A 10,966-nucleotide genomic window follows, 5' to 3' on the forward strand; every position below is an offset into this window, starting at 1 on the left:
GCCTGTCATAGGTGGTTCCCTACCACGTGATTTTCCACCACTCTGTGCCTGAGCCAGTGACAAATCTGAATGCCATGTGCTTATGGTCAGACCACCAAAGAAATCAAAGAGAATTTTAAGATTAAAAAAATTATTTATGTGTCTGTGTGTGTCTATGTGAGTATATGACATATCTGTGAAGGTGCCTTTGATGGCCAGAAGAGACCGCCAGATTCCATGGAAGTGGAGGTCCAGAGAGTTGTGAACCATCCAACATAAATGATTGAGACAGGATTTGAGACATCTGTGAAAGCTTTACACACTCCTAACTACTAAGCTGTCTCTCCAGCCTCGAGAAAAGTTGCTTTTTTTAAAAAAAATTTTCTGATTTATTTAAACCAGAATTTCTCAATTAGAAGAAAGGGTTTTTAAACATAAAGGAACCATAAGTTTTTACCATCCATCCATTTCTCCCCTCTGGAAATAATTGCAGACACAAACAGAAGAACATGTAATCTAAGTAGTCATGGACAAGATGAAGTATATAAAGCTTAATGGAGACCTATGACACTAGCAAAACCACGTACAAGTAAGTTCATAGTGACATTATTTTACAGAATTAAAAGAAGAAAAAAGAAGCTCATTTCTCAAGAACAGGAATGGAAATAAAAGGCAAAACAAATCCTGTCTTCAAAGAGTGAGAACTGTTAACATTTAACTAACCTGATGATTTAAGTGCATTATCTATAATGGTAATTATGTCTAATTTGGATCACTCTACTTTATTCTTGCAACAGATTCTCACTGTATGACCCGGCCTGACCTAGAACTCACAAAGGCTCAGCTCTCAAACACTGGGATTATAGGTTGTACCACCAGGCTAAAATCTTAATTTGTAATTTTTTAAAAGATAAAAGTAAAATAGTAACTAATAACAGTTTGATGCCGGGTCTGTTTTATTCTGTAGAGTACTAAATTGAGTATAAACAAAAGAAAATTGCAAAAGTGTCTAACTTCAAACAATAGGAAGAAACAAATAATGAAAAATAAATTCTTATTCCAAATAAATATGGAGGGAGGTAGGAAATGAAGACCAGACAAATAAAAGGGGTTAAAGACAGTTAAATCACACACATCCTATATTTCAGGGACTATTAATGACTAAACTATACAGATAAAGACGCAGCTAGACTTTTCAGAACGTCACTGGCCGGGAAGTGCTACCCAAGCAGCCGTTTGTCTATGGAGCCTGCAAAGGCCACTGTAGGTGTTCTGGAAGAAACAGCAAGACCTTTGCAAGAAGAAATGGTGGAAAAGACACTTCTTTCCTTTCTGCAAATTGATAAAAAGGCACTCTCGTAGGGAGGAGTTTTAGCCCTGCTGTTTGTGAAGGACACCATGGCCCCAGCAGCTTTTATAAAGAAACACATTTCCAGGTTCAGGTTCGGAGGTTTAGTTCATTGTCCTCGTGGTGGCAAGCATGGCAGCGCGCAGGCAGACATGGTGTTGGAGAAGAAGCAGAGAGTTCTACATCCAGGTCAACGAACAGCAAGCAGGAAGAGAGAGACTCTGAGCCTAGCTTGAGCTTCTGAAGCCTCAAAGCCCCGCCCCCGACGACACACTTCCTTCCGTAAGACCACGCCTACTCCAACAAGGGCCCAGTTCCGAATAACGTCACTCCCTGGTGGGGAAACATTCAAATCTATGAACATATGGCGGCCGTTCCTATTCAAACCACCACGTTCTGCTCTCTGACGCTCCATCATCGTATAACAAAATAGAAAATGCACTTGGTCCAACTTCAAAAGTCTCCGTAGTCGCTAACTGTCCCAACGCTTACGAAAAGTCTGGAGTTTAAAATCTCTTCTGAGAATCAGGTTACATTCTTCCAACATACAGTGGCATAGGATATGCACTACCATTCCAAAAGGGGGGAAAGGGAGCACAGTGAGGAAATACTGGACCAATGTGAGACCGAAAATCAGCTGGGCAAACTCTAAACTCTGCATCTCCACATCTGATGTCAAAGCGCTCTTCAGATCTCTAATTCCTTTCAGTTCTATTGACTACAATACATTTCTTTCTCTTGGGCTGGTTCCACTTCCTGTTAGCAGCTTTCCTTTACAGATATCCCAAGACTCTGGCATCTCCAACATGTTGGAATCTCCAAGGCAGTCCAGGCTTCATTTTCACAGCCTCTCTAGACTTCCACGCAGGGACACCCTGGCCACACACCTGGCCTCAATGGCTTTCTTTATTCATGGAGGGAGATTCCATAACCCTTTTCATGTATCCTTGACTCTAAAGCCAGAACCACGTGGCTGAAGCTGCCAAGTCCTGCTGCTTGCTGGGTAACCTCTGATTCAAATATCTCTTCACCAGCTTTCTGTTTTTGGTGGTTCCCTTCACTGCTTATGCTTGGCTATTCTAGAAGTCGCTCCATGGACCTGTTTGTCCTCACCCTCAAGATCTCCACCAGCCTCTGCCTTGCAGGTGCTGGGAAGGAAGATGCACTCAGCCCTACATTTTTCTTTAATTCATTTTCTCTTTTCTTTAATTCATGTTCAGATGCTGGAAGCTTAGGTGGGAGGGGTCTTGTTTTAAGGTCACCACTCCCTTTATTCCACTTAGCATCAGGCTCCGTTAACCTGCTCACACTTCCTAGGTCTCCTTCGTTCCTCAGACTGTGCACTTTGTATTTTCCCTTGCTCAGTTTTCTCCTTTTCATCATACATCTGCAGAAGAGTGGCTACTAATAACCACAGGACACAGGCAACACTAGGCTGTTTTTAAATCTCCTCTTTCAACAGAATTAGCCCAAATTAGCTAAAAATTTCAATTTAGCTCAGGCAGACTTTTGGGGGGGGGGGGGAGGAAGGGCAAAAAGCAACCACATTCTTAGCTAAAATATCACAACAGTGTCCAGGCCACATACTAATATTCTTCTCCTCTGAAACCACTTGAGCCAGAATCCACAGTTCAAATCATCCTCAGCACCAGTGTCTTCTGTGTTCCTACTAGGGTGGCCCATTAAGCCCTGCTTAAAGCACTCAGCTGCATTCCTAATCCAAAGTCCCAAAGTCCACATTCCTCCAAACAAAATCCTGCATCAGGCCTATCACAGCACACCGCAGTCTATGTTACCACACCAGGTTTTTTTTGTTTTTTGTTTTTGTTTTTGTTTTTTTGTTGTTGTTGTTTTGTTTTTTGTTTTTTACCGTCCTTACTCTAAGAAGCCTTGTTTCCCATCCTTAGTCTTAACATTTGGGTCAATATGTCTGGGGATCAAACAACACTTTCACAGAGGTCCCCTAAAGCAATAGGAAAACACAGATATTTGCAATATGAGTCATAATAATGGCAAAATTAGTTATGAAATAGCAGCAAAATAATTTATATTTGGGAATCACTACACATGAGGAAACGCATTAAAGGGTTGTGGCATTCGGAAGGGTGAGACCTACTGCTCTGGAGCATGCGCAGGTGAGACCTACTGCTCTGGAGCATGCGCGGGTGAGACCTACTGCTTTAGAGCATGCGCGGTTTAATCTACGCCTTGTTAAAATCAATGTACTTTACAGGTGAAAGCGATCTGTATTGCTGATTTAAAGGCAGGGGAAACTGCTTTTTTAATGAGCAATTCCTGTAGATGATGGTGTGTCCTTTGTTAGACTTTTGTATCACTTTTAAAAAGCTTCAAGTTGTCAGACATGAATTGCGAATGTCAGGGCCGTGCTCTCAGCTTTGGTAACGAGGTCTTCAGACGAATGGCTCCTATCTTGGAGCTGTGATAGATATTAAAAACAAAACATTATAATAATATACTAACATGATCTCAGACAAAATCTAGTTACTCACCACAAGTAAACACAAAGCCATAGAAATTTAAGTTTAAAAGAAGATTAATTTGTCAGGTGCGGTGATGCCTGTAATCCCAGCACTCGGGAGGCAGAGGCAGGCAGATTGCTGTGAGTCCGAGGCCAGCTTGGTCTACAAAATGAGTTCAAGACATCCAAGGCTACACAATGAAATCCTGTCTTGAAAAAGCACCACCACCAACACAAACAACAAAAAACCCCCAAAACCAAACCAAAACAAAGAGCAGAGAACAAAGTATACATGCAGATAGCTTGAACATTGTAGCAGAGAAGACATAGTTCTAAAGACATACAAGCATGCATACACATGTACATACACACACACACACACACATACATACATATACACGTTCAAAGTTTGAAAATTGATGAAATTAAATTGAACATGAAAAAGTTTTACTTAAAATAAAAAAATTTAGTTGAAAGAAAATTTATTTAAAAGGAACACTAAGTGGCCAGGTGTGGTGATACACACCTGTAAGCCCAGCATTCAGGGAGGCAGAGGCAGGTGGATCCTTGTAAGTTCAAGGCCGGCCTGGTCTACAAAGGGAGTCCAGGACAGCCAAGGCTACACAGAGAAACCTTGTCTTGAAAACAACAACAAGTCAAAAATGCATTAATTAATATGAAGGAGAACAAAGTCACAATGAGCTGAGCAACTGAACAAAAAGGAATCTTTGAAATAAAATAATAACAAAGTATTATGGTAATACAGACCCAAGAAAAAGGCAAACCAAGCAGGAGGGGGAGATGGCTCAGTCAATAAGGTGCTTGCTGTTCAAGCATGAGGACCCGATTTCAGTCCCCAACAACACACTGAAAGCCAGACACGGTAACCTGAGCTTGTGATCCAAGCACTGGGAAGAGAGAGACAGGATTAGCCCTGGGCCCTGCAGGCCACACATCCTGGCTGGCTGGCTGAGCTCAGTGAAAGACCTTCTTTCAAAAAGCCGAGCCAGATGGCTCCTGAGGAGCAATACTTAAGGTGGCCCCTTTGGGGCGCGCACACACACACCACACACACACACACACACACACACACACACACACACACACACAGAGAGAGAGAGAGAGAGAGAGAGAGAGAGAGAGACAGACAGACAGACAGACAGACAGACAGACAGACAGACACGGAGACGGAGACAGAGACAGAGACAGAGAATTGAGATAGCAGAAATGAGGAGGAGCAGTGGGACACGACACAGCTCAGAATTGTCAGGGGCAGAAAGAAGGACGTAAACAGAGGCCTGTGACATCAGACCCTAAACACATAAGCACTCCGCAGCTTTTTGCTGGCCTGGTTCCTAACTCATTTCCTGTCTGGATGTACTTAGTTTAACTTCCTAACTAGACCATAAATTCCTGAAAAGAAGGATGTATTTTATTTATTTAGCAGAATTTGTTTGGCATTAGTCAGTAAATACTTTTGGCACTATTCTAGAATATTCTAAGCACTACAGCTACTGCAGTGACCATGACAAAGTCACCATTTTTTAAGTTTACTTTAGAAAAAAAAATGAGAGAGGGCAAATGAAATAAGCAAACACTACAAACACAATAAAACAGTTAACATGGTGGAGGGCAGGGCTTCTTTAGATGCTGAGCTTGCACAGGGAGCCAATTTTCAAACCAGAGTGCTGTGAACCAAGAATATACTGGGGCTTAAGAAATAATGTCCTTTTAAAAAAACGTTTGCGTGTTTGTGGTTTGTGCACACACGTGGTGGTCAGAGGAAATCTTATAGAAGTCTGTTCTCTCCCTCTCCTGTATAGGTTTCAGGAATCAAACCCAGGTCAGCAGATCTGAGGGCCAGCACCTTCAGCATCTGAGCTGTCATCACCCCAGACCAGCAATGTCAGGAATACAGGCAAAGAAGGAGCTCATTAGTTCATTTTCCAAATGGCTGAGATAGGCAGGGAAATTCCTCAGGTTCTTCCTTTCCATATAAGACATGCACATGATCTCAGAAAGATGCATGAGCTTTCTAAGTCAGAGTTAGAGGTTAGGCACTATTGCAGAATATTCTAAGCACTACAGCTACTGCAGTGACCCTAACAAAGTCCCCATTCTTTAAGTTTACCTTAGAAAAAACAAACTCATAGACCATTTCATATAGAAAAGAAAAGCCTATTCATGGTCCAGGAGGAAGGCATCCAGTAGAGTGCTTTACAAAATAATAATATTGGAACACGTAAAGCATAAGGGATTGTAACAAGAGGAAACCATCAGAGAGATGAGTTGCAAAACCTTCCTGGCCATGCCTTTCATTTTCCAAGTGAATAAGCTAGAGCCTAAGACTTCTACTGTGTTCCCATTGAGACCCCACTGCGAAGAAGCCAGAAGCACCCCTAAATTCAGCTTGCCCACTACCCAGTTCACACATTCTAGGCAACAAGACAAAGGAAGTCAAGCTTAGGAAATGCCAGGGTTATTATTTATACATTCCAAGCCAGTGCATCTTCTCTGTACCAGAGGCTGGGGAGGTTGCCAGTGCTCAGATGCTAAAGGATATAGTGACACCTACTTGGCTCTAGGAGGTTCTTTCTTCTGCTCTTTCCCTTTGGCAAGTGAAACCACTGAGGAAACAAAAGTGTGGCCTACAATAGTTTTACTTTCTATTGTTTTGACTGCTAGGTAGGGTCCGAGGACCCAAAACAACCCAAGAAGGTACAAAAGTCCACGAAAAGCAAGACCTACATTATACTGGGTATTGAATTGGGCAGTAAACTGACCTGTCAGGAACAATAGTACAGACCCAGGAGCTGACTGTGTCCATGAACGTTCACGTCAGGGAGTATTTAAGCAGAAAGACCACGAACACCACACACATCTGGGCCAAGTCATAGTCACAATTTTCATCAATCGAAAGTTAGGGATTGGTTTGAATAGGTATGGCCCCCATAGATTCATGCGTTTGAATGATTGGCCCATGGGGAGTGGCCCTTATTGGAATTAGAGTCCCCTTCTTGCAGGAACTGTGTCACTGTTGGGTCAGGCGTTGAGGTGTCCAGTGCTCAAGCTATGCCCAGGGTGGCACCCAGTCTCCTGCTGCTGCCTGCCAATGTAGAACTCTCAGCTCCTTCTCCAGCATCATGCCTGCCCGCACTATGTCCTGTTTCCTGCCATGATGATAATGGACTGAAGCTCTGAAACTGCAAGCCAGCCCCACCTACTTGCTTAACCGTTTCCTTTATAAGAGTTGCCGTGGTCATGGTGTTTCTCCACAGCAATGAAACCCAAACTAAGACAGACGTTTGTACCAGGGACTGGAATATTGTGATAGGCCTGACCATGTGTGTTTGGAGGAATGTGGATTTGGGGACTTTAGATTTGGAAAGCAGTGAACTACTTTAAGCTGGATTTAATGGGGTATCCTAGCAGGAACATGGAAGACAGCGAGTGGTGCTGAGGGTGATTTGAACTGTGGGTGCCTGGCTCAAGAGGTTTCAGAGGAGAAGACTGTTAGTATGTGGCCTGGAGCCTGTTCTTATGATATTTGGTGAAGAATGTGGCTGCTTTCCCCCTTGTCTGAAGAGTTTGCTTGAGGCTAAAGTGATGAAAAGGAGCAAGCTGATCAAGGGAAAAATATGAAATGTACAGATTGAGGAGAAAGGGGGCAAGGAAAAGTGGAATAGAGCTAAGACCTATGTTCAAGGAGATAAACAATTAACAAATGAAATAAAGGGAATGGTGACCTCAGGGGAAGACCACGCCCAGCTAAGCTTCTATCTTGTGAAAAGGAATTAAAGGAAAGCTTAGGTCCAGGCATGGTGGTATACACAGGCGACAAGGACATGAAAACCTCAGAGTTCAAGGTCAGCCTGGTCTACAGAGCAAGTTCCAGGATAGCCAAGCTTAGACAGTAAAGGAGTTCAAGGAGTTCAAGGCTAGTCTAGTCTACTCAGTGAGCTACAACTAGCCAGGGCTACATAATGAAATCTCTGCCCCTCTTGTCCCCCTGCCCCAATTTAGATCACCCTGCATGCACAGATTACAAGCACACACTACCAAACCCAGTTAGGATTTCATGGTTATTGCAATCTTGCTTTCATACATTTAAGTAGAGTTAAAATAATTATTTAATAAGTGCACCAAAATTTTCTATCTAATAAGATGCACTGAATACAAATACTTCTAAAACTCCAGGACTACAGCTTTCTTTTATATATGAATCTCCCATCTATTGAATTAACCTCCTTCTAGAAGTAACATTTCAAAGGTAAGACAAATCTCACTCTCTTGGGATATGGCGTTTTATGACTAAGGAAAAAAAACCAAAACAAAACCCAACAACATCTTAAAGGTAGTGATAAGATTATAGCAAGTTCAGAAAGCTTTTAGTGATAAATATTTAGGAAAAAAAAAAGAACATTATTAAGCCTTTCCAGACAGCAAAACAAGTTGACTCAGTTTCAGTGTTAAAACCCAATGTTCCATGTAGACAAAGGTACACTATCTGCTTCTCCACTAACTACACAAATACTAATAGCTATCTATGCCTTCTTTGTTTCTTTTTAAGATAATGGATTTTTGGTATAGGTGTCTGACTAAGTGGGTAAGAACATTTGGTGTATAAGCAAGAGGACTTGATCCAAATACTCTGGATCTGACTTAGACCAGTGTGGCTGTGTGTGCCTGTGTCTCAGAGCTGTGGGAAATGTGGAGAGACAGATCCCTGGGGTCTGCTGGCCACCAGGCCAGATAGTGTCCCAGGGAAACAAGGCAGAGAGACACAGAGCGAGACACCCAGTGTCATCCTATGGTGTGGTTCTCAGCCTGTGAGCCACAAGCCCTCTGAGGGTCACAACATGCTTCCTGAGGGATCACCGCAGGCCATCTGGACAGGCAGATATTTACATTATGATGCACAACAGTAGTAAAATCACAGTTATCAAGTAGCCATGAATGTAATTTTATGGTTGGGGAGTCACCATAACATGAGGAACTGTATTAAAGGGTCACAGCATTAGGAAGGTTGAGAGCCACTGTCCGATGGCCTTGACTTACTTAGGGTTTCCATTGCTGTGAAGAGATACCATGAGGATGACAACTCTTTTTTGTTTGTTTGTTTTTGTTTTTGTTGTTGATTTGAGACAGGGTTTCTCCATGTCCTGAACTTGCTTTGTAGACCAGCCTGGCCTCGAACTCATAGTGGTCCACCTGCCTCTGCCTCCCAAGTGCTAGGATTAAAGGCATGCACTACCATGCCTGACTTTTGTTTTTGTTTTTGTTTTTGATGACATCTCTTATAAAGAAAAACATTTAATTGAGGGTGGCCTACTGTTTTATAGATTTAGTCCATTATCATTATGGAGAAATTATGGTGGCACGCAGGCAGGCATGGTGTTGGAGGAGCCTAGAGGTCTACATCTTAATCCATAGGCAGCAGAAGGAGACTGTGTGCCACACTGGCCTTAGCTTGAGCATTAGAGATCTCAAAGCCTACACCGACACCTATTCCAACAAAGCCACACTTTTTAATAATGCCACTCTCTATGGGCCAAGCATTCAAACACATGAATCTATGGGGGTGTAACTATTCAAACCGCCACTTTCTACTAGCTGTCCCCATAGGCTTGTAGCCCTAACACAATGCAAAATATATTTAGTCCAACTTCAAATGTATCACAGTATCAACAATGTTTAAAAATTCAGTCTTTTTTTTTTTTTGAGATTCATGCAGTCTCTTAACCCTATATTTATCCCCTATAATATCAAAATCAAAAACAGATCACATACTTCCAACATACCATGGCACACTCTATACATTACTCTTTCAAAACATAAGAGAAGGGAGCACAGTGAAGAAATACTGGATCAAAGCAAGACTGAAAGCCAGCTGGGCAACTCCAAATTCTGCATCTCCATGTCTGATGTCAAAAACACTCTTCAGATCCCCAACTCCTTCCAGTTTTGTTGACTGTAGCACACTTACTTCCTTTGGGCTGGGTCCACTCCTGGTTAGCATCTTTTTTGGGGTCTCCAAGGAAATATAGGATTCACCTTCCCAGCTTCACACAACGACCTCTCTGGGCTTCCATGTAGGGACACCCCTGCCACACATCTGGCCTCAGTGGCTTTCCTTAGTCATGGAGAGATGGAGATTCCATAACCCCTTTCTTGTATCTTTGACCCTAAAGCCATGTGTCTGAAGCTGCCAAGTTCTGCTACTTTCTGGGGCTGGAACACAGTCCCATCTTTCAATTACATCTTCACCAGCTTTCCCTCTTTTGATGGTTTCCTTCACTGGCTAAGCTTGACTGTCCTGGAACTTGCTTTGTAGACCAGGCTGACTTTGACCTCAGAGATCTGCATTCCTCTGTCTCCGAAGTGCTGGGATGTGCTACAATTCCTGGACCCAAGCTTTTCTTTGATTCCTTTTCACAAGTTGGAAGCAAGATGTGAGGTCTTGGCCCGAGGTCACTATTCCCTTAATTCCATTTAGTTTCTTTAGTCTGCTTATCTTCTTGAATACTGGATTTAGCTCCATTCCACTTCCTGGTGCCCTTTAATCCCCGATCCATAGATTTTGTACTTTCCTTTGCTCAGCTTGCTTCATTTCATCAAAATGCTCTTCTTAAGAGTGAACCTAGGGTCAGAGTCTATGCTAGGCTGTTTTGAGATTTCCTTTGCCAATGTTATCAATCTAAATCTCTTCACCTTAGCCTCAGGCAGATTCTTTGGACCAGGGCAAAAAGCAGCCACATTCTTCATCAAATTTTCACAAAACAATCTGTAGGCAGCATACTACAATTCTTCTCCTCGGAAACTTCTTGATCTAGCCTCCCACAACTCAAATCACCCTCAGTATCACTGTCTTCCATATTCCTGTTAGAATGGGTCATTAAGTCCCACTTAAATCATTTCATTGCTTTCCTAATCCAAAATCCCAAAATCCAAATTCCTCTGGAGCATGGCTATGCCTATCACAGCAGTACCCAGTCCCTGGTACCAATTTCTGTCTTAGTTTGGATTTTATTGCTATGAAGAGACATCATCACCAAGGCAACTCTTATTTAAAAAAAAAACACAACATTTAATTGTTGCTGGCTTACAGTTCTAGAGGTCCAGTCCATTATCATCATGGCAGGAAACATGACAGGATGCAG

Source organism: Acomys minous (genome assembly GCF_964271855.1).
Source record: "Acomys minous genome assembly, chromosome: 9".
Taxonomy (NCBI): domain Eukaryota; kingdom Metazoa; phylum Chordata; class Mammalia; order Rodentia; family Muridae; genus Acomys; species Acomys minous.